Consider the following 25,461-nt stretch of genomic DNA (forward strand, 5'->3'; position numbering starts at 1 on the left):
CAACAGGTATTCCAGCCCAACATGCTTTGACAACACTCCACAATTCTTTGGTTTTGCATCAGAAACGGCCTTTTCTGATGTCACCCCACTAGTTTTCTTTGGGATTAAGATCCGGGAATTGGGCGGGCCACTCCATAACATAGATTTTCTTGGTCTAGAAAAAAGCTTTAGCTCGGTTATTGGTGTGTTTGGGGTCATTGTCTTGTTGAAACAACCATTTCAAGTGCTTTTCCTCTTCAGCATATGGCAACATGACCTCTTTCTGATTTATCCAAACTGATCCATGATCCAGTGGTATGCGATAAATAGGCCCCACACCATAGTACGAGAAACAGGCCCATGTCAAGATGCTTGCCCCACTATGCGTCACTGTCTTCAGAGTGGACTGTGGCATGAATACAGAGTTTGGGGGTCGTCTGAGAAACTGTCGGCGGCCCATGGACCCAAAAAAGAACAATCTTACTTTCATCAGCCCACAAAATGTTTCTCCATTTCTCTTTAGACCAGGTGATGTGCTCTTTAGCAAATTATATCCTCTTCAGCACATGTCTTTTTTGTACCAGTGGGACTTTGCGCCAGCTTCTAGCAAATAGATCAGCTTCACACAGGCGTCTTCTGACTGTCACAGTACTCACAGGTAACTCCAGACTGTCCTTGATCATCCTGGAGCGGAGCCTTTGCAGTTCTGGCTATTGTTCGATCCATTCAAATGGTAATCTTCCATTTTCTTCCGCGTCTTTCTGTTTTTGCCTTCCATTTTAACATGTTGGAGATCAATACAGCAGTTTTACCACCTCCAATCAACCTTTCAACAAAAGAACTCTGTACTTCTGGACAATGTGCTGACGTCCTAAAGTAACCTGATTCAGACCTGTTTTTTCCACAGAATGACTGACTTCACCAATTGAACTCCCCACTGCTACTATTTTGAACACACCCCTTTCAATTGAATGTTCATCTACACAGACGTAATGCCATAAATATCATGAATGCTGGCTCTGTCTGTGTTTCTAAGAATCTACTGCACCTACTGGTAAATTGTTGGCCAAAAACGATGAATAATCTGGTTAGTCGGGTTGGACTGCTATTATTTTGAACACTACTGTAATTAAAATGAAATCTGGTTGTATTTTCATGCTTGTTCCCCTGGAGAGCTCACAACTGGAAGCTCATGCCTTTACTAGCAAGAAGAAGGACTGCACAATAGATCGCCATATATCGTGATATATCCACACTGCAAGAGGCCATCCCACAGAGAATTAAGATTCCCTTCTGTTTTTGAAAGTCTTGTTTTTTTTCCACTTTAAGAATAATTTTTAAAAAGGCTGATGGGTTTCGTATGGATGTGAAGTTCATGACCGGCTCTTTAAGGTGGTTTGAACCGGATCTCAATCGGTTTTCAGTCAGTTTGACCCAGAACTGCCCCCGAACGAACACGAATCTCAGCACCAACAATAGAACAGGCGACACAAGTGAGAGCTTTTTGCTCTAAAGTCAGAGCTAAATGTACTAAAAATGATTTGTCAAGACAGTTGCAGCTTTTTATTAGTTGTGGCGCAAAATTTTATTCACAAACACGTTTTTTCAAAATGTAAATCAGTCCCATTGAAATTTTAGAGAATATCAATTTTAAAGTGTGTCTATTATCGATCGATTTTTCGATATTGTGAGTTATCTGGCCAGTCTTGGAACGGCTCTTTGAAATGAAAGTCTCGGCTCCCAGAAAAGAGCCGTAAATCCCACCGCTAGAGTTTAGTTTAAATTTGATGAAGACTGTTTTTATCTACTGCGCAAAAAGCATGTTCCAAATGTCAGACTTCAGTAATGATGTCTTTTCTGTTTTAAGCTCACTTATTTTGTGATAAACTGCAGCAATCACAATGCTGCACAGTAAAAGCCGGCACGGTGCTCCATTTTAGTGGCTTCAGTGGGACATTCATCGGGCTTCACAGGGGAGCACTACAGTCAAATTAGCGCTGATGGAAGACGCATCAGTACCGCTGGCACTAATTGCAGAGATTTACTATTAACTCCCATATAACATGCTGCAAAGTGGCCTTTTGTGACCCGCTTCCTGTTTCAAACGGTGCGAGACATGCTCAAGGAAAGTTATGTCCCTGATATCGTTTTGGAAACGCAGTAAAACTGTAATCTTACATTGTGAAGTTTATGGTTTATTAAACATTCATGAACTTATAACTCTGAAGTGTGAAGTGTGGAGAGCCGGATGGAAAGACAAAGCAGTTTTTCATTATGTTGTCATGAGTTGAAAGAGAAATTGACTGGTATTGTTTGGCGTTTATTGTGATTTGGAGTTGAATGAGAACTTTTTTATTTTTTTATTTTTTTTAAACTGAAGAGACTTGAATCCAAGATGAGGAGACTGAGAAGCCGGGGCTGGAGAGAGAAGACGAGAGAGAGTGCCCTTTACCTCCTCCTCTCCCTCTGACTCTGACCTGCTTAAAAAGTAAAACTTTAAAGGGATATTTCAGGATTTTAAACATTTCCTAGATAGAGTGTTGTTGATTTCTGAAGATATATACATCTTATATATATATATATATATATTTTTTTTTATTCATGCAGTCCTTATATTTGAAAAGTTTAGTGGTGCTAGGCTAGTGCATGTCTATGGTAACTAGTAGCCTGCATTAAAAACAGTCTGACCCAAGCACAGAGCACCTGAGGCAAATCACTTATAACACCAGACTAACCATATAAATGTCTGTGTCGACTGAATAATTTTTGAAATATAACCATTTTGCATTTAAAGAACTTTTATTTGAGCAGCAGCAGCTTCCTGGTTGTAAGCTACTCAGCGGCGGAGTGATCTGCTAGGTTACCGGATCTACAGTAGTTTGTCTACCTGTGGCCGGCATTACTACACGTGGAGTTCACAAAGGAGCTTTCTACAAATCAGATATGGCAACGTTTGGAGGACTGCCCCATGATTTTGAAGAGGTTTTTAATGCAGGCTACTAGTTACCATAGCCTTGCACTAGCCTAGCACCACTAAACTCTTTAAATAAAAGGACTGCATGAATCAAAAAAATATATAAAAAATCTCCAGAAATCAACAACACTCTGGATAACTAGGAAATGAGTCCCTTTGTCAAAAATCCTGAAATATCCCTTTAATGTGGTCTCCCGCTGAGCTGACTGTTGTCCTCCGTGGTGCCTCTGATGTGCGGCTTGGGGGTAAGGGCTGCTGCTGTGTTAGTTTAGTGTCCATGCCCCTTGTGTTGCGTATCCATTATTCTAAAGTTTATGTCCTTTCTGCTTTCTAAGCTGGTAAAATGACTCCCGTTTATTAGATTAATCCGATTATCAATGTAGTTTTCATTTATACATTGTCTGCATTTAGGTTTGTAGCTCCCGGTGCTGGTAACTGGGACCCCACCAGCTGCTGCCCTGTCTCTTTTTCCCTTGAATTATCTATCATTATAAATCTATGGATTGTCCAAGATCAACTTAACTATGGACTGTTTCAATTAAGATGCGCAACTAATGTGTTTTAACTTACTTACTTCTTACATACTGTAAATGGAGCCTTGCCTGTTATTTCACATCACCCTGTGCGCCTTGAGATCTAGACTTATTAAATCAAGCGAAAAGTTAATTCTCCAAAGTATCCAAAACCTCAAATTAACCCTCCCCTATGAATTGACTGAAAGTTGGAAAGCAAAAATAAGCATCTGATGCAAAAACCGAATCTATTTTCTTTTTCACTGGAGCAACAGAGTCAGGTTTTAAAATTTGTACAACTACATTTTATCACATTATAAACCATAGGCGTATTTTCCAGACACTAGTGTTATTTCAAGTTGTACTACATTAAACACCTCGGCAAAGCTGTCCAAAAGTAGTTTTAAAAGCCAGAATAAAGCATATAGCACCTTCGCGGTAACAGTATCCAGCTGTCCTCCGTTGTGCTCCTCCCTGTAGCGTCGGCCGGTAATCAACCCATAATGGTCTCTCCAAGTGGCGGGTGATGGATCTGAAATCACTAGCCGCGGTGCCAGTGGTGCGAGAGTTTATTGTGCGAGGTGTAACCAGTCAATTACGGACGGAGAGCCGGGCCACTCCGCTCAATTTCAATTACGCTTATCACACTGTTTTAGGCGAGGCCATGCATTGGGAGAGCTGACCGAACAAAGCAACGGGACAATGGACACATGCTCCTCGGAGGGACAGTGCACGGGCAACGAGGGATCAGGATGGAGGTTTAGGGACATCTACAAAAACAGGAACTTAAGATTTTCTCTTGGGGAGAAAATGGAATGGGTTACACATGTTTAACTTGACACACAGTCTGATCCACTCTTGAGACTTTAACATATTAAGGAGGTAAAAGAAAACCTGTGTGTGGGCTCATCTGTTGGTGTGACATTTTTAGCTACAGAGTTCAGGATGGAATGTTATATGATGTTCACTAGTACTATGGAGATCCGCCATGTTTGTGGGTGCTACCAAACATAATGTTTGCTAGAAACCGACATCCCGAGTTTCGAGCAAAGCAGATCCATTGTGCGGCATACAGACCGAGATGGCAACTCTGGAATCGCCCATATGGTCATGCTCGAAGCAGCCGGAGGGGAAACAAAGAGAATAAAACAAACTTTCTTCCATTACTCCACCATTACTGTTGCAAATGCTGACATATGAATATACTTTTCTACCAAATAAAGAGACATGGAGACGAGCAAATTCAACAGACCATAATGACATTACAAAAGAAATAATGGTAACCATGATTCTAATGTGAGCTTCATGCTACATATGTTAACGTTAGCTTAAGTGCTGGTTATTCGACTTTACTGGAAAATATGAACAAAATTAAAAACAGCCATTTGGACCAGATTTTGATTTGACTTTTTCTTGTTGTCCACCAGAAAACGGCTGAAAATTGTGAAAAACTGTAATTCCCGTATCCAGGTTCTGTCTCCCTGGGCTTGGCCACGCTCCACTTTCTGACGCTTTGCAGTATGTATGAATGAATGAATGAATGAAATGTTTTATTTTGGCGTTTTACTTTTGGTTGTTTTATTCCACACAAGATCCAGATCATTACAACCAAAAAAGGGTTACATTAACTTCTATTCTATAACAATATAACTGTGATGTGATGTTCAATTTGACAAATTCATTACATATTCATAAAATAGCAAAATGAACCTAATTACACATAATCACATAATTAAAATGAATTAATGATATCCCATCTCACTGTTTTTTTTAAATGTCGACAGAGGATTAATTAACTAAACATTTATCACTAAGGTCATTCCATAATTTTACTTCAGCACATCTTTGTTTGGCACTAGTTCTTATTCTTCCAGGTTCAAACCGAAGCAAACCTTATTATAATGTCCTCTTCTTAAATTGAAAAAGGATTGCATGCTCGTGAATGCACAACACAAAACATAATTTCCTACACCTTTAACTTGACTAAATCCACACATTTTAATTGTTTGGCTTCTATAAAAAGTCGATTAGTCGGAATCCAACGTGATTTATTATTCTAATTGCGCATTTTTGCAGCTTGACTATTAGATCTAAGTATGTTTTACAAGCATTTCCCCAGATGTCTGAGCAATATAATAAGTAGGGCAGCACAAGAGAGGAGGGCAGTACATGCAGACACTTTGTATTCAGTAAAACTTTAGAATATGCCGATAGTTTTTGATCATTTATTCTTGGCGTATTGCATATGTGGCTTCCAACTATTCTGATGATCTATTATTACTCCCAGAAACTTAGTTTAATAAACTTGCTCTCCTATTGTTCACAGCTTGTGGCCCTGGCTGCTGGCCGTCAGTGGATGGTGATGCAACCATAGAAATCATAGAAATGTCTTTAACTATTCCAGCAAATGCTCACATTTCGTTCTCTGTCAAATCCAGGACCCGTTTTAACTTTTAAATGTTAAACGTTCCATCCAATGTTCCAAATGAATAGGGAAGCCAGGCACAATACTAAAAGTGTAGCGAGGTATGTTTTGCCCTTTTCATGGCTGTGGTTTCGTTAGCATTAACATTTTATAAGATGATGTTTAATGGCCACTGAATGTGTATCCGATAAGGCTGAAAGATATATCATATCGATATCGAGATGTGAACATTCAAGATATTAATATTGAAAAACCAAGATATAAACGATATACATTTTTTTCAATAAAACTACATTCTTTTGTATTATGATGCTTTTGTTTTTCTGAAAAATGCTTGGTTTTGACCAAACCCATAGTTATCGTATCGTATCGATATAGAGATATCTGGCATAAATATCGAGATATGAAATTTTGTCCATATCGTTCAGCCTTAGTATTCGACCCCACAAAAAGCAGAACCTTGACTGGATTTGAGTTAGCACTTAGCTCTGAGGACACTTTTAGATGCTAATTTGTATCTAAAGTAAAATCTCAAATGCTTTGTACTTTCATTAATGAATTCTAGCCAGGCTTTGACCTCACCTAAATATGGTCGATGGGTTGACAACAGCTGAAAACATCTGGATCGATGTTTGATGGCTAACGCTAATGGCTTTAGGAAAAATACATTGAGCAGAATAAGTTGCCCGGACGAGCCGACTTGCTAACTGTCCGCATACGTTAGGACCGAACGCCGCTATTCCTTTTTACTTCTGTGGATGCAACAATCTAGTTTCATGAATCATGTCCATGGCCCACATAACTATAGGAAACCTTCCACTAAGGGAGAGACGAAGCATGGGGGAAGCAGAAAGACATTATGGGTGTATACAGCGTTTGTTATTTTCAAGGGGAAAGAAGTGAAGATGCGCCATAAAGTGCTGCTAAATCCCCCTCCGGAGCATAATAGGTCTGCTTTGAATCCAGCAGCTTTTGTTCAGCTTTTACTGCATGCATACTCCGACGACTTACTACCCTTTACACATTTTTTTAAATCAAATATCGTGACTTTGATGGAAAGCACTTGTCTAATTGCGGCTTTCTTCAAGTGCTCTCAGATTCAATAAACCCATACACAATCTTCAAAGCTCTTATTCCTCTGCCCTCACCTTGAGCAGATGTCATCAAAACATTGGTTCATATTGTAGAGATCCATTAGTGCTGCTGATTTCTGCTTCTGTTATAAAAGTTGCAGCAGCAGCTTTGTTCTGAGAGTCTAGAGGCAAAGAAAGCATCCACAATAAATCACTCAATGTGCTTTAATTTGATACAATCTCTACAGGATTCTAGCTGAACATATGGAAATTGAACATCCAGGTGCGGGCTTAAACATCTCCACAAACGCCGCGACTCCCGCCGTGTGTTGGGATGACTTATTCATTTTGCTTGTTAATAAAGCACATTTTAGTAGACGTGGGTAAAAAAAAAAAGTACAAGAAATAAAAGTAATCCAAATAATTACAGTGTGACGCCTCATTTGAAAGACCTACAACAGTTTTTTTGGTCTCGTTTTGATATTTTTTTCCTTGCTTTTTTGTTGTGTTTTCATCAGGTTTTTGTCACTTATCTTCACTCCTAAAGAATTCTGAAGATATCACTGCGCGGACGTCGAAGTGCTCCTAAGGTGTTACTACGCCTTACAATATAGTACCCCTTTTTATCTGCTTAGAAAATCCACAGGTTTAATTTTGTGTGACTTTACATAGATCATGTGAATACTCACGTAAACGTTTTTTTAAATAAGGAAAATGTGGAAGAGCTTGGTCGCTTCTAACTTCACCCCCGTTTGGCCCCCTAGACGAGAGGAGAGGCTCAACGCGAACAACATCTTTGGTCTTTTTGCGTGACTGAGCACACACACAAAGACCAGACAGGTATGCATGAACTCATCTAAGCCCAGGTAAGAACATATCTCAATATGGAAAAACGGTGGCCTGTTCCTTTAAATTGGTTTCAAACTGGCATTAAATCTAAATTTCTTTGAAAATAATGATATTACTCGACAATTTTTACCGTATAAGTTTATAAAAAATGTGAAAACTATGGGCTAAAACTCATCTCAAAATGAAATATGCGCCGATTTTTTTTTTCTGCGTTTGTGGCATTCAAATGTACTCTTTGTGCATTAAAAATGACATAACAAAGCCATTACAACTTTGTTACACTTGTTACCCCTCGTATACAGTTGTTAAACCTTGCACTTTAATGTGTGTCATTTCTTGTACCTACACATGGAACTTACGGGCTATTATCTTAAATGTTACCAGTGAAGTAGAGCAGGGTGCTTATAATCTCATCTTGCATGTTAGAAATGTGCTGGCAAAGTTAGCTACAGCGAACAGATCAAATTCACACGCTTCCTCTTTAATCGTTTGTAAACAAAATAAATCAGATACAGGGCCATGAAAATCTCTTTAAGAAAACATACAGCGCACAACACCTGCCATTCTCACCCAAAGTCATTTTAACAGAGTTTTCTTCCATGCATCCCCTGCAGATGATCAGTATTTCAAACTCTTTACCCAGATGATACATTTAGGGGAGAGGTGTTGCATTTGAAATCAGAACCACTGATCTTTCATGCGTCGGCCTTTTAACCAGCCGGGGGGGTTGATCCATGTTCATCGCCAGGAGGCGCCCTTTGAACTCTTAAATGCGGCGAAGGGAATGGGCTGCCTCCTTAAAAGAGCATGTCTCAATCTGTCACTTGAAGTCTAAATTCACAACATGATTGGCAGAAAAAACACGAGGAGTGTGGAGGCGACAGGAGAGAGAGATTATTCCAAATGGGTTTCTTCATTGCAGTCATCCATCAGCTCTGAGCAGGGCTGTTGCTTCTTTTTCCAGTAGAATTAACGTTTGAGATTTTTTTCAATTCAGTTTTTGCAGCAGGCTTCAAAGTGTTTGATGTGTCCTCAGTTGTGCACACTCCCAGGCAGATCTACCCCGAGGAGAAAATAGGAAGGCGATATTGGGTTGTTGGTGGTGTGCTTCTGAAGTCACCAAACTTCACTTGCTCTAAAAATGTTACATTCTGCAGTGCGGAGGTATTTTCTGACCATGTTTTATGTATAAGTGGTTGGGTCACAGGAGATCTGCCTTGAGATGTATTTCCAATTCTACCACACTTTAACCTATCAACCCCCACCTGAACCAAGCACATATTCTCCAATTTGGCTTTACCCAAAAGTGTCAAAACAGCGACAGAAACGAGGATGAAAACACAGCAAAAAGCCACAAAAGAGCAACACAAAAGTGACAAAAAAATGCGGCTTACACTGGCCTGAACTGGAGAACTCAGTAAGAGGTTAAAGCACATACAGAGAATTAAGATTACGCTACTTGCGAATACTAAAGCATAAAAAGCTGTAATAATAATTGTGAGGCTGAGGGCTGGGATAGAAAAACTAGTCCAACAGGCCTGAAACTTTACAAATGTGTGTCTCAAAAGCCTTGTAGTTGAAAAGTTAAAGCAAAACGGATTAAAATGATATAAGAAGCGGTGATGTCATTAGTGCATTTTTGTTGGTGGATTGCACAAACAAATTGAACATATGGGACAGGTTGTCTTTATTTGACTTGTAGATGAGAACAGGTTGTGTTTACCTGCGCCATCTGAGGATGCATAAATGTTTGTGCAGCTCCATAACCAAAGTGGGAAGCAGGGCCATCTGTGGATTTGCCAAGGGCCCCATGCAAAGGGGTGCTTTGAGGGGGTCCTCATCAAAAGCTGGCCTGGTTGAAAGTTTACCTGTTAACCCCCACCTGAACGGAGCACATTTTTTTCCCCAGTTTGGTTTTACTCAATTTTAGAAGCTTCTTGAAAAAATGTCAAAATAGCAACAAAAGAGCGACGAAAACGTGAGGAAAAAAATCTATGAAATGTGACAAAAATGTGACAAAAACGTAGCTAAATATTGACAAAAAAACAATGAAAAAGGAATGAAATAGTGACAAAAAAAGCTGCAGAAGAGTAATGGAAAAGAGACCAAAGAAAACTACAAAAATTCAACCAAAAAACCCCACCAAAGAGCAACAGAAAAGTGACCAAGACACAACAAAAAGTGACAAAAAAAGCCACAAAAGAGTAACAGAAAAGTGACTAAAACGCAACAAAAAAGCAATGAAATTGTTTTTTTTCATAATGCAGGATAATGCAAGGAACATTTTTTTTTGTAGGTCTTATAGGCTGTAACCTTTGAGATTTGGGTAAAGCTGAACCGGACAAAATGCACTCGGTTAAGGCGGTTAAAGGAACAGGTCACCGTTTTTCCATACTGAGATATGTTCTTACCTGAGCTTAGACGAGTTGATGTGCACCTGTCTGGTCTTTACGCTTGCCCTCAATCACGCAAAACAACCAAATATGTTGTTAGCATTTAGCCTCTCCCAATGTATTCCTATAGCTCCAAACGGGGGTAGAGTTGGAAGCTACCACGCTCTTCCACGGGCACAAAGACCAGACAGGTACGTATCAACTCGTCTAAGCTCAGGTAAGAACATATCTCAGTATGGAAAAATGGTGGCCTGTTCCTTTAAGAGGTTGAATAAAACCCAGACACAGCAGCACCAGCTCCAGTGTCTTTTCAGCATCTCTCTAAACTGCCTGATGACAAATGTTCTGTTAATGGAGAATAAATATGATTAGGCCTGATGATTGCGTTCGGTATCAGTCATTAACACGAAACAAAGGCGTGATCCTCGTCAAAACCAATTCGCTGTGAAGCCGGCCTCCTCCGGATCTAATGAAATGGAATTATTGAAATGCGTGTGTGTTAGAAATTAATTTTTGTTCCATTAAATCCCGTGAGAGGCTGGGGAACCGGAGCGAGAGCAGTGGGCTAAAAGCTCTAATGGCGCTTTCAAGAGCTCCTACTTTGGCTCTCACATCCTGTCACTTTCTGTGCGCATGGCAGCCACCTATCATGTCATTTTTTTATGATGAGGTCTTTTTATTTATTACGGCTTTTCAAACACATGTCACTATATCTCGTCCCTGATGGTAGGTTGAGCAATCGTCAAGAACTTGGGATATAGAGACTATCATTATCAGTTGTTGCTTTTCTTATCGGCCAAAAAATAAGTGGATTTAATCTCTTAACCCCCACCTTTTGTCCAGTTCGGTGTTACGCAAATCCTAAAGCTTCTTGACTGCAGAGCTAACAGCCTATAGGCCGGTGTAACGTCTCATTTGAAAGCTAAGACCTGCATTGCTTTTTAATTGTGTTATTGATGCTTTTCCGGCATGTTTATGTCTAACTTTTGTTGTGTTTTTGTGGCTTTTTTGTCTTGTTATTGTTGCATTTTGTTTACAGCCTATAGGTCGGTGCAGTGCCTCATTTGAAAGCTAAGACCTCGTTGTTTCTGAAAATATGTTTATGATCTGTGTGTTGGTCGGCAGTTATAGCTGGGGTGCCTGATGTTTAGTTTTGGCCCAAACTCATTTCTAGCTGTCACAATCCCTCCGGCACACCCAAATTGGCAAAGTGAAGCAGGAGGGACCGCCGCCAAAATAAATTGCACTATTTTAGATTCTGCTCCCATCATCCATCGCTCTGTAAAGATCTGGGTGAAGACAATATAACAAGATCTGTTTTTTGCTGTGCTTACAACAAACTCTGTGATGGCAAATATACATTTAATTTACAACAGCAAAAAGTTGGGGACCCCAGCTTTAAGTGGTTATCTATCAAGGCTATCACTGCAGTCGGTCAGGTCTAGGTTCAGCTACACTATGTGCTCGAAGAATGAGAATCCTGAATGACCAGGTTATTCCATCAATGGGTTTCTTCTTCCCTGATGACACGGGCATGGTCCAAGATGACAATGCTGGCTCACATTGTGAAAGAGTGGTTCAGGGAGCATGAGATTTAATTTCACACATGGATTGAGTCCTGATCTTAACCCCATTGAGGGTCTTTGGGAGGTGCTGGAGAAGGCTTTGCACCGTGGGCACACTCTCCCATCGTCAATACAAGATCTTGTTGCAAAAATAACACTTGGATCTTCTGACATTGCTGAAGCTTCATGTAACGAAGTTAAAGGTGGTATCTGCTGCTCTCCGAAAGCACAGGATCACTAATCTATATGTGCTGATATGGTTGGTTTGTTCAATGCTGCCCATCCCTTTAAGAAGGTTGAAATGTGGGCTGTCTGCGCGACGACATTCTCTCTTTTGCTTTCTGAGAACAAAACAACCAAGGCGTTCCTTCCAGTTTGTCGTCCCGGCTTGACCCCCGACACTAAACACTTCCTCAACAGCTTCCAATAGATTCCTCAGCCATGGATCAACGGTACTATCTGACAACTGGAGTCTTAATGTGAGTTTAATGACCCGGGCCGGTGTGTGCCAGGAAGGAGCGGCTCTAATTGGACCAGTGTGCCAATCACTGTCAGCGGGGTTACAGATGGGATGATGTTTTGGAAAGCTGCCTGTTTCCAGAGACAGGATGCAGCTGAGAAGGGAAATTTGGTCCAAGTCGGACAACGGGCTGACTGCGCACATTTAGGCGTAAAATGCGGAGATAGATGGTCAGCAATCGTAACTAGCCAAGGTGGAATTCAACGCTGGGTATCGGGGTAGTTATGTTGATTAAACAGAAAACAAGACACACACATTTTTGGACTGCATCTTCAACAGATATTTAGACGGCAGTTTGTGGACAATCCTCTTTTGCGAAATGCTCTCGAGGGCCAGAGGATATTTTGCCTCCCGAGCATCATGCTGTTGCAACGAGCAAAGTTTGTTGGAGCAAGTTTCAGGGTCTTGACGACACATGTTTAGCTGGGGCTAGTTCCACTCACTTGTGTTAGTTGTGCGGAAAAGGAAAATGTGGTTCTGTTGAGATGCTGTTAAACGTGTCCCTGCATGTGTCCAGATTGTGATGTCATCTACAAGCATCATCCATCCATCCATCCATCCGTCCATCCATCCATCCATCCATCCATCCATCCATCCGTCCATTTTCTTCCACTTTTCCGTTGCCGGGTCGTGGGGGCAGCAGTTGGCGCCTCCTACAGGTGGTGGGTCTACAGAAGGACGGCCTCATGATTTTAACCGGGCCTGTTGGTCTCTCATAAGGGGCTTCTATATAAATAAAGATCTTCTTCTTCTTCTTCTTCTTCTTCTTCTGAACCGCTCTTTGTCTGACCCGTCACCTAGGACCTGTTTGCCATGAAAGACCCTACCAGGGGCACGAAGTCCCCGACAATATAGCCTCCAGGATCATTCGGACACTCAAACCCCTCCACCACGTTAAGGTGGCGGTTCCAGGAGGGGCTACAAGCATCATTTTTTACTAAATATGGCTGGCAACGCTAAGACTGCCCAACTGCTGCAAACTTGGGCCAATGAATAAACCTATTGTAATCTGTAAACATGAAATATGTAATGATATGTACTTGAATAGTTTAGAAATGTTTTCATGCCAAAACTGGACATTGAGGACATGGAGGCATATTTTTGTGGATTTTGGTAGTCTCATGAGTTAGGGAGTTTTGGGGTAGACTTGGACAATTCTTAGTTAGTCCAGGATGTGGACTCATAAAGAGTTTCTACTTTTGCTAGATTTAGTTTTTTATCCTTTTTCCTTGTAATGATTTTTGAACCTTTTGGATAAATACTACTCTCCGCTGTTGCTCCAAATCCGACATGTGTCTGTCTTCATCGATGAATGTCTCTGTCAGACTAATCGTGATGTTATTGTAAACTTTTAGCAAGCAAACATTTGGGTGTTTCAAAAACCCAGCTTCCCCGGATAAGCCTTGACCTGCCCGGTGAGGTCTTGTGCGTTAGATTCTCCGGGCTGATGCTAGTGTGGCTCTCAGTCCCTGCTCCTAAGGGGGCCTGGACCAGGTACTGTCTGGACCTGAGGCAGAGCTGGTGCCACGCTCTGTACGGTCTTTGCTGAGACCTCAACAGGTTCTTTCCTAGCGGACCGCTGTAGCTTTTTACTCTAACCACGACGAGCCCATCACCACCAATCATCTCATGCTCCTAAACGTCAGCAGAACACAGATTAGGGTTAGCGATCAAGGCTTAGACATTCACGGAGTTATGTTGTGTAACGATGAGCACGACATGGAAGAACCCGCTTTAATGTCTTCCGTATAAAAAGCTGTCTGAGCACTGGCGTATATTAGACACACTAAATCTACTTGATACATTTCCGTCTAATTCTGAGCCTATCACTGCAATGACAGAGCTGACAGGGTGGATTTACGACACTCTGGGAAATGGACTTTCAATACCGGCGCAACCGATCTGAAATTATATGTGACGTTTTATTACCAAATGCAAATGTTAGCGGTAACGCAGCAATGGCTCCACCACTGTGTCCTTCAAAAGTCTTGCCTTTCTGGTGTGATTACGAAGAGGGAGAGAAACTTGAGGAATTGCTTTATTCTGACTGCGACCACAGAAGCACAGCGGTCAGAGACTCACAGCAAGAAGTTCTGTGTTGCTCGCCAGATAAGTTTTCAGCTGGCAATAAAACAGAAGGCTTTGCGCAGTGGTCACACACCCATCAGATCTTGGAGAAAAATCAAAGCAGCGCTGGATCTTGAGCGGTCCAATGAGTGTGTGACCTTTGTGTTTTTGTGGCGACCTTTCTTTGGTTGGGCTATGTAGAATATGTTGTTATTGATGTTTTTTACGTGTTTTACGTGTTACGAGTTTGGTACAGATCATAATTTTTATAAAGTAATAGATTTTAGACGGGGCTCTATCCATCCATCCATCCATCCATCCATTCATCATTTATCCATCCATTTTCTTCCATCTGTCCGTTTCCCGGTCGTGGGGGCAGCTGTTGGAGCTGCCCAAATCACATTGCACCAGCCCCTTATGACCTCCTGCAGGTGGTGGGTCCACAGAAGGACGGCCTCATGGTTCTAACCGGGCCTGTTGGTCTCTCATCAGGGGCTTCTGAACTGCTCTTTGTCTGACCCGTCACCTAAGACCTGTTTGCCATGAGAGACCCTCCCAGGGGCACGAAGTCCCCGACAACAGAGCTCCAGGATCATCCGGGTGCTCAAACCCCTCCACCACGGTTAGGTGGCGGTTCTAGGAGGAGTCTTTCAAAGGTCTTTTTTCATAATTTAAAACTTTTTATTTTTCACTGCACGTAAAGCAGTTGCTCAACCCATACGTTTCCCCCTCTATAAGAACCACAGTGCAAGCCTTATTAGGGGCTACTCAGCCAAACCTTCCTTTACTCCACTGACCCGCAGAGGACCCCTCCAGCGTCAGCCGCGGCTCCCTCTTATTTGCCTCGTCATGCGGCGCGGTAATGCTGTGTGCCGCTCCGTCTCTCTCGGCTCCGGCTCAGCGGCGGCAGTTATCAGAGGGCACTGCCAGTAGAGCGCTATCGCCAACGCAGACAGGAAGAGGCTGCAGATAAGATTCCATCAGCCGGCGCACCGAGACACGGCGCACGCTCCATCACACCCTTCACTCCCGCTCAGGCCTCGCCGCGGCGCAGCGTAAACTCATCTGAACTGAAGTCACCCCGCCGAGCTCACGGCGAGGGGTCTGCGTATCAGCCAGAACATTATGGAAGCTGACAGGTGGGGGAAAACATTGATGATCTAGTTAATAAGATGGGGGAGGAAAACATACAGGCAGGTAGCACGGCGGTTAGCGCCTCAGCTTCACAGCTAGAAGGTCCCGGGTTCGATTCCCACCAGGACGGGGCCTTTCTGTGTGGAGTTTGCATGTTCTCCCCGTGTCTGCGTAGGTTTCCTCCGGGTACTCCGGTTTCCCCTACCACTAAAAACATGTGCAATAGGTGAATCCTCCAGCCAGGTGATTCTGACCATCAGCCTGGCTCCACATCATGGAGATGGGTCCCCGGGCGCGGCACGGCCGTCGACCACTGCTCCTTACGGGTTGCCCCAGTGGCATCGAAGGATGGGTTAAATGCAGAGGACAAATTTCCCTACGGGGACAATAAAGTATACAAACAAACAAAACAAACAAACAAACAAAGGCAGGCATGGGCGGGTGCATGAGTCACTTTTGGAGTGTTTGTAGCTCTGACAGTTTTATCACATAGTACTTTTTCTTGATTAATATTGCCTGGTATAGATACTGATGGCATCTCTGGAATCGCCCATATATGGTCTTGTTTGAAGCAGTTGAGGGGTAAAAATCAAAACTTTCTCGAATTACTCCAAAACTACTTCAACAAATGCTGAATTATTAATATAGTTTTCCTCTCATTAAAGATGTAAAGACATGGAGAGGTTGTTTAACAGCCCATAATTACATAAATCATGCTAAATGCATAAATGTTGGGAGGAGGCCTCGTGGAAGGCCTCGGACACGCTGGTGGGACTATGTCTCCGAGCTGGCCTGGTGTCGCCTCAGGGTCCTCCCAGAACAGCTGGAGGAGGTGTGTGTGGATCGGGAAGTCTGGGCATCTCTGCTGAGACTGCTGCCCCCGCGACCCGGCCCCGGATAAAGCGGAAGAAAATGGATGGATGGATGGATGCTATGCTAACGCTAGCTACAACTGCCGTTCTTTTCTGCTTCTACTGAACAATCTGCTGTGAAAAAAACATCCATATGGACCCGATTTAGACTTAGCTTTATTTGTGTGTGATAAATATGTTTATATTCTGCCAGAAAAAAAAGAGTGAAAAATTGTGTTTCCCATAGATACCGTCTGTATCCATAGGCCTTCCTCCAAAAGTGCACCTGACAACTGACCAGCTGACTACCTCAAACCAAAAACGTGATTCTTTTAGTCAAGTATTGTACTTAAACTCTTTTTCTCTTAAAAAAATTGCACCTAAAGGTTATTGACGGAAGTGAGCGGGGGAAGTCTTTAGGAGTTACTACGCGGACGCTGTGCTCCTCGTATCATTACGCCTCACAATATAGTCCCCCTTTTTATTTGCTTATAAAATCGACATGCTACATTTCTGGGTAAATATACTTCGCATGAAAACACTTCACGTAACTTTATTTAAATAGGGAACACGTGGAAGAGCTTGGTAGCTTCTATCGTGAGCTTTTTCGGAGCTATGTGACATGTGGGAGAGGCTGCGTATGAGCTCCGTTTGCCTGACAGAGCGCGCGGACAAAGACCAGACGGGGATATATTAACTCGACTAAAGTGAGCTAAGAACATATCTTAGTATGTAAAAACGGTGGCCTATTCCTTTAAGATATTTGGGTAAAGCCGGACTAGAGAAAATATGCTCGGTTAAGGTGGGGGTTAATTGAACTCAAAAACTTCAATACGCCACAAAAAGATAAAATCCATAAACATGGTCACTCAACATTAGAGAATGAATAACCTAAAGCAACTCCTTTCTTTTTATCCAGGAGACACAAACTCCTCGGCTCTTCAAAGACTCTTCCAGCTCACCTCAAACCAAGAGGGAGCTTCCACATATCTTGTTGATGTTCCCTATATCTACATTCTGACGCAATCGGGTGAAACATCTCCTTGAGAATTCTATATAAGCTTCATTATGGATACATCTTTCCGCTTCAAAATACCAAATCCCTCCATCAACTGTTCAAATGTAGCGTCAAAGACGGGTCCGATTGACGTCAAAGGATGTGCTATGCAGTAACTGGCCTTCACTTGAGTGCCATTCGTCTCAGGGAGCAGAATATGCCACTTCGGGTGCTGTTTTGCCGTCGCCATGGGAACAGGAAGAGGAGGAGATGCACTCTTTTAATGCGTACACAGTGGCCCCGTCATCATCTCATTCTCTTCACTTTCAGTCCATGAACTCGGATAAACAAAGAGAGAAAAGGCCACAAATAGTGCAAATAGGATGTGCGTCGTGTTACGTGTTGTTGACGTCCACGGCCACAGGAAGCAGATTAGAAGAAAAGGTCAGGAATTAATGTGTATTGTGCAAAATGTACTTTTCAGAGCCTTTTTTGACATGTTCCAATATTGTTCTCTGGTCAAAAACAAAGCTGTAGTTGTGTTTCGAGTTTGACTTCCGCAGGTGCAGACTGTCATTAGTTGCGTCTGTCTAAAATTTGCATAATAAATGCGCATAACAAAAGCATTCACATGATGGCGGTGGTTACCTGGCTACGGCAGTCGGCTGAATGGCGCAATTGCAGCATTTACCCAGTAGAGGACGTACTGTGCGTTTTTGATTTCACTTGAAATGCAAGCTTTTTTATATTGTGTTTGGTCACATTGATTTACCTTGTCAGAATTAGTTGCTTGTTTTTACTTGTAATGTCATGAATAAATATATTTTGGGCGACGCATGCTAAAGCGAAGCAAAGGTATGTTAACTAGCTAGCTGCTACTACTCTGAAGTCTCACAGTACTGTAAATGCTGGAAAAACAAAAGAGGGAGTTTTCTATGTTTTCTAATGAAGATCAGGCGGCGTCTGCATCTCTGGGTGAGTTTTTTGTTGGCTAAATCGGTCCATAGTTGCAGTGCGCTGTTGTTAGCATGAAGGCTGCGGCAAACAGCAATGTTTGAGCTCCTGCGTCTGGGACATATTTTTGGACGAGAGACAACCTGCGACTGATGGAAAAGCTACTTTCCCTCTTCACTTCTGTCCACTCTTGTCCACAGGTAGGCTGCGCTCCGACAACAGTCACGTGTCACATCTTCGACAATGCACATTAACACAAAAATCAAAAAAACACCTCAAGCGAGCGATAAACTTTTTATGCAAATTAAGGTTTTTACTTGTGAAATGTGGTATTTCCATCACTCGTTACTTATGCAAAACTTCAAAATGTGCATTATAATCCAGTGATGGAAACACTGTTACTGTGTCCTTATTCACCTTATTCCACCACGCCCACTTTTGCCACTTTTTGCTTTTTCTCGGCACTTCGGTTGAACAGACACTTCCGGTCGAGCGCGAGGCCCATTCATTTAAACGGAGAACGAGGGAAAGTCTGATGTTTAGTAGATTGATTTGTGTAAAATGGCCAATGTTCATTTGCAGTCAACACTGCACCGTTTTTCAGCGCGGCCGAAAAACAGCTTTGTTTTCGTGTAGTATTTGATTTTATGTGGACTTCTCCTGTCCCATGTTAACAGATAGGAGAAAAGGGGCGGGCACTATTAATAGCGGTGCCCACGCGAGCCTCTGGAATAAGGTGAATAGGCAAAACTCACCTTGCCTTGGTGTGAATGTAGGTTGTGTGTTTATGGTGTTGATTTGATGGTGCAGATTGGTAACCTAAGCCTACTTCAAGGGCAGCTGTGGCTACAATAGTAGCTGCCCACCACCATGAGGAATGAATGAAATTGATATAGTGTAGCGCTTTGAGAAACTTGTCCACTCAAATCTCGAGTGCTTATATACTGCACTCCGCTGGATGAGTGAGAATGTGAATGGGTGAATGGCTCCTTGCTGTAAATTGCTTTGAGATTGACATGCTCCATGATGAGCTGTAAAGGAGTACAATACGTAGGTGTATGTGTAACAAAGGAATAGTGAATAGTGTTTTAGATTACAGCCCACGCTCACGTGTAGTTAGTAGTAACAAAAGGTGTATTTGAACATTGGTTATGCGGTCATATTTCCCAATTCATGGGGGAACTAAAACTTTAAACTAGCATGCCCTTATATAGAAGCTAGCACATCTATATAACAACCAAAACACCTGCAATGACATGTTGTACACCTTTATTACACTTTGTACACCCTTGTTACACTTTGTACACCCTTGTTACACTTTGTACACCTTTGTTACACTTTGTACACCCTTGTTACACTTTGTACACCTTTGTTACACTTTGTACACCCTTGTTACACTTTGTACACCTTTATTACACTTTGTACACCCTTGTTACACTTTGTACACCTTTGTTACACTTTGTACACCTTTGTTACACTTTCTACACCTTTGTTACACTTTGTACACCTTTGTTGCACTTTCTACACCTTTGTTACACTTTCTACACCTTTGTTACACTTTCTACACCTTTGTTACATGCTGGAACAAAGGTACCCATTGTTATACTTTGCACTTTAATGTGTAATTACCTGTACTTACATGTGTATTTACTTTCTGTACCTGCAAATTTAACTCGTGGGCTGTAATCTGAAGTGTTACCAAACATCCGTAATAAAAGCTTGTACTTTTTCCCTATAGTGAAATGTTTGTGTGGCTTCAAGTAACTTTTCTGTGTTTTTCGCCTTATATAAACTGCTTCACTCCTGATCCACGGTTGAATTGGCTTTACTGAAAAGACTATGTACCGTAGAGACGATATGCGCTGTGAAGGCAACCATTTCAAATAATCTGATAGCGGTTCTGATTCAGACGTATCAACGCATAAAATTAGTCATGGAGTAGACAGCAGGCATTTCAAGATTAATATCTTGAACTAATCCGGCTTCGCTCACTTCACCGACAATCTGATGGGTGAGCAAATAGCAGAGATATGAAACCCTGCTCACACTGTTGCTAAAATTCGAGGAGACATTCATAATAAAGTTATATCAGCCACGACTGGCACCATCACATGAGCAATTACTGGAGTGTGGGCCTTTTTACCATAAGCTAGTGGCTGCCACATAGGGGGAAGTAGAGGATGCTTTCCAACTTCCTAATTCATGAGTTGAAGAAGTACTTTAATTGCGCCCTGTGGATTCTCCTTTAGATCAAGATGTAAATTGTAATATGCTTGTTTGTCCATGCAATGCGAAGGCTGTTATTATTTTGTTTACATCCCCGACCATTATGAGAAATACCTGCAATTTAAAGCAAGGTTACAGCTATACATTTTAACAACACCTAATTATGATGTATCCTTTCTGTTCACTGACGCCCTGACACACCGAATTCAATCACCACCACAATCTGTCGCATCTTCACACATTCATGTCTGCCAGGTACGAGAGGGACACTGGCAACCAAATGGATCTATTGTGCTAGATTGGGACAGGTGATTTCAAAGGGACATTGCATACAAAGTAAAATTGCCTTTCTCTTGTGGTTGCTGTAATTACATAAAGAATATTTCTGCATATAAATTCTTATGCCCTCCACTCAGTTATAACATTTTTCGAGTCAAGGTCAGCTTTATGATCATTCCTAGCCTACATGCACAATAAATACAGAGAATTATTATTATTATGATCTGGCCTTGGTCGTAGAGAGCTTGAGCAGAAATTCTCTGTCCAGCCTCACCTCGACTCGTCCAGCTCCTTTAGAGACCCCGACGCGTTCAAAGTCCCAGCCGAGCTAAGAAAAATAGGACCAGACTTGACGTTTATATTCATATTTGGCGCAGTAAGTGGGCAGGATATTGGTTGGACAGACTTCCATGGCATGGACCGTCCGCGCAGTAAAGAGAAGATATTACTGCACGGACGTCGAAGTGCTCCCGAGGTGTTACGTAAAAACGGTGGCTTGTTCCTTTAATAACAGAAAGAAATAGAGCTGTACCTCCACTCAGCTGTGACAGTGGGCGGTGCAGAAAGACACCTGTCACTCTGAGTGTCTTTTTTAAACAGTTACCTTGTCTATCTCGCAGATAAAATCCTATCACCATATTAGTCAAGTGTAGAAGACTGAAGGTCTGACATGTGGACAGACAGTGGAAGGCGCACAGGCCGGTCACTGCAAAGTCAAGTCCGAGATGAGGCAGGCAGACAGGGAGAGAGAGAACCCGTTTCTGGCTGAACCAGCGGAGGTGTTGGACACCACATGAATGCGCAAATTTATGAAGTAAAAAGGAATTAATTGATCAAAAACGGTCACTTGGCTGCAGATATTGTAGCTTATTGGAACAGTTGGCTTCACTTGCAGGATTCTTGGAGGGGCTGAATCAATAAAAGATTGCTTTGTGCCCTGTTTGTGAAATGTGAGTTGTACATGAGGAGCAGCAATGCAAAAAAGAAACACGGGGCTTGACAATGACCACCTCTGCCGCTCTCCTCCTCCCACTGGGCAAAAGTCCGGAACCGAGCTGGACTTGCGCACGGTTTGATTGCGCTGACGCTACACAAACAAAAGGGCCTTTTCCGCGCTTGGACACGGTTCAGATGGACAAGTGTGAGTGCACTCTGGAGATCGAGCGAGGGGAATGCAGCTGCTTGTACACGCCTCCGTTGACCCTCTTTTATTCCCCAAAGCGACGTCCTCAGGCTACCAGCGAAAGCACAAGTGCTTGGTCGAGTTTGCGGTAGATCAAAACCTCGCCTCGACTAAGATTGTCCTTAAACCAGGCGGCAGATCGGGTCCCTCCAAAGTGTCCTAGGTCTGACTCGGGGCCTAGGACACTTTGGAGGGACTACAAAGTGTCCTAGGTCTGCCTCGGGGCCTCCTCTCAATGAGATGTGCCTGGAACACCACCATAGCTGGCTCGGGCGGTTCTTCTTCAAGCTCCTCGAGAGTAACTGAGCTTGAACTGTTCTACGAAGCGAGAGCTGGGCAGGATGGTCCATAGACAAACTCAGTGGCTATGAATTAATAACAAACCAAGGTAGGCATCAGGACACTTTGAAAAGTTGTCGCGAGACGTTCAAAGAGAACTCAAACATACGTGAAGTACTTGAAACGCAGCTCTTTAAAGTTTTCTGATGAGAATAACATAAGGTGCTAGAAAGCTTAAGGTGCTGGAAGTTGATTTGCATAACACCTTCCGCAACCAAGCTACAACTTCCCATTGAGGGCTTCAGGGAAGTTCCAGTTGCTTCTAACCGAATATTTCCGTACAACAGAAACTTTCGACAATACATCAGTTGCACGGACACAATGAGCAGGTCTGGTGCCGTGTCTGCGCAGAATAATGGACGTCTAATCAGATTACCGAGCCTCCACGTCCTTTCAACCCACGACGCACTCGGGCATGTCTAGGAAAACCGCTCTTTCATTTCTGCTCTGGGACCTGTAGCCCTTTCATCTTATTGTTTGACGAAACAGACACCTTCAAAGCGCCACGTACTTTTCCATTTTCCATCAGCTGCTTCAGGAGAAATCAAAAGAAAAGAAGGGAGAGAAGTAATAGTTCTGTGTAAAAAGAAAAAAATCCAATGGGGCCATATGGAAGCTGTGATTTGTGTTGTTTATTCTGTATGTACGAGAACAAATAAGGCGCCTGCAGCGAGCCAATGTAAGCGCGATCTAATTATACAAGACACAGTTTGTTACAACCGTGTATTTATATTCTCCTTACAGGTACGTTTAATCTCTTACATCACGCGTGACAAATTCGCGGGCTGAGGCCACAATCTGGTTTCTAATCTGATACACGTTTCTTCTATAGTTTGATAGTCTTCGTAGGAAAGACATTGGTATAGAATGAATGTGGCCATCTTCAAAAATATTAAATGGTACAGTGCAAACAGGATTATTTATTCAATCAATCAATGCAGCAAAATTTCGCTCGATATGGACTTGCTGTATCTCTTTGTTTTGCATTTTATCAGTACTTTTTAGTCGCTGGGTTAGTTTCACATGTGAATCAAGACCCTATAGGCAAAAAGTAGCTTAAGAATCGCCAGAGCGGCTAGCATCTGGTTAGCAACATTAGCGGCTGGTATAGCTATGGTTGCACCGAAGTGGGGTGGCACAGATTCTGATTTAGGTAGTGCAGTCTCTAATGAAGTCAGATCTATGTGGAATATTGTATTTCCACTGAAGAATTCTCCAGTTTGTTGCTCTTTGCTCAGCCTAGCAGAGAGGAGCGCCCCCTAGGTGAACATCCGACACTGATATCGATGCATCTCTAATATTGACCAATGCCTAAGACATTACAACGCTGCGGTAAAGTACTCAAAAGTATTTTTACGTTATACTTTAACTGCAAACTAAGATGAAAGGGTCTTGAGGCTGCACCAGATGAGAGCCCACAGCTCTACAGTGTCGCCTCATGCAGCTTGTGGAGTGGTCAGACCTTTGAGCCTCGTGGAAATATATTTTCAGGTAGAGATTCTATTCAATTTACAGCACTTAAGGCGGCATGTGCTTTTAATTCAGACTGCACTTCATTATGTCCCTGACTCTGTACTCCGCACACCGAGCGGAGGACACACTTACCTGCACAGTCGAGAGAAGAGATTTATTCAATAGCAAACCATATGTGACCTTATCCATTTTCTCAAGCGAATATTAATGTTTCTCAGCCACAAACGTAAGGATCGGGTTCAATTTACCATATTCTCAGTGAGGCACTTAGTAGACTTGAATATTCATATCACATTAAGAACTTAACTGTTTACCATTGTGCTTCTGATGTAGGTGTTATCATCGTTCTTTGCATGTGAGCGATCATTCAAAGAATTGCTCAGACTGCATGCACTCCTATCTTTCTAAACAAATGAATAATTAAGTTTTGCAGCATCTGGCTATAGACTGAAAGATGATTCAGTGCCCTGTGAGGCTAAGGCATGTATCCTCCTCCTGCCCACTCACCAAATGCTCCAGTTAAGTTTGCAATAAGTCGAGAGCTACGTGAGAAAAAAGTGTTGTGGTCTGGTCAGAATGGATACTGTGCCAGCAGTGAACAGAGGGGCTCCATCAGGCCAACAGGTATTTGGGCAGATTATGGAGAAAGTTACCCAACATGCAATGCTTCAAGAGCAAAACGGCTCATAAACACTGCTACAGTGGACAAAAACATTCTGCAATTTAATTACGTAAACTGACTAAAGGGGAAAAAGGTGGTTTCCCCTCTTCAGGTCGGTGGGGAGTCCTTACCTCAAGTGGAGGAGTTCAAGTATCTCGGGGTCTTGTTCACGAGTGAGGGACGGATGGAGCGTGAGATCGACAGACGGATCGGTGCGGCGTCAGCAGTGATGCGGTCGCTGTATCGGTCTGTCGTGGTGAAGAGGGAGCTGAGTCGGGGGGCAAAGCTCTCGATTTACCGATCGATCTACGTCCCCACTCTCACCTTTGGTCATGAGATTTGGGTCATGACCGAAAGGACAAGATCGCGAATACAGGCGGTCGAAATGAGTTTCCTTCGCAGGGTGGCTGGGCGCACCCTCCGAGATCGGGTGAGGAGCTCAGTTACCCGGGAGGGGCTCGGAGTAGAGTCGCTGCTCCTTCACGTCGAAAGGAGCCAGCTGAGGTGGCTCGGGCATCTGTTCCGGATGCCTCCTGGTCGCCTCCCGCGGGAGGTGTTCCAGGCATGTCCTAGTGGGACAAGGCCTCGTGGAAGGCCCAGGACACGGTGGTTGGACTATGTCTCCGAGCTGGCCTGGTGTCGCCTCGGGGTCCCCCCAGAACAGCTGGAGGAGGTGTGTGTGGATCGGGAAGTTTGGGCATCTCTGCTGAGACTGCTGCCCCCGCGACCCGGCCCCGGATAAAGCGGAAGAAAATGGATGGATGGATGGATGGAAACTGACTAAAGTAGCGTTATGGAACATTTTATGGGAAAAAACACCTTTTATTAGTGCATGACTGACTTTTTAGTGACCCAGTGGTTAGCATGGCGTTTTTATTTCACAAAGGTGGCTTCTATGATGCTCCAGGATCAATTGCTTTCCAGAAAAACCTACAATTGATCTTGTAGAGGAAGGGATGCTCTAATACGATACTGGTATCGAATATTGGAGCCGATTCCCGAAAAAA

The sequence above is a fragment of the Gobius niger genome (assembly GCF_951799975.1).
Source record: "Gobius niger genome assembly, chromosome: 3".
Lineage (NCBI taxonomy): Eukaryota > Metazoa > Chordata > Actinopteri > Gobiiformes > Gobiidae > Gobius > Gobius niger.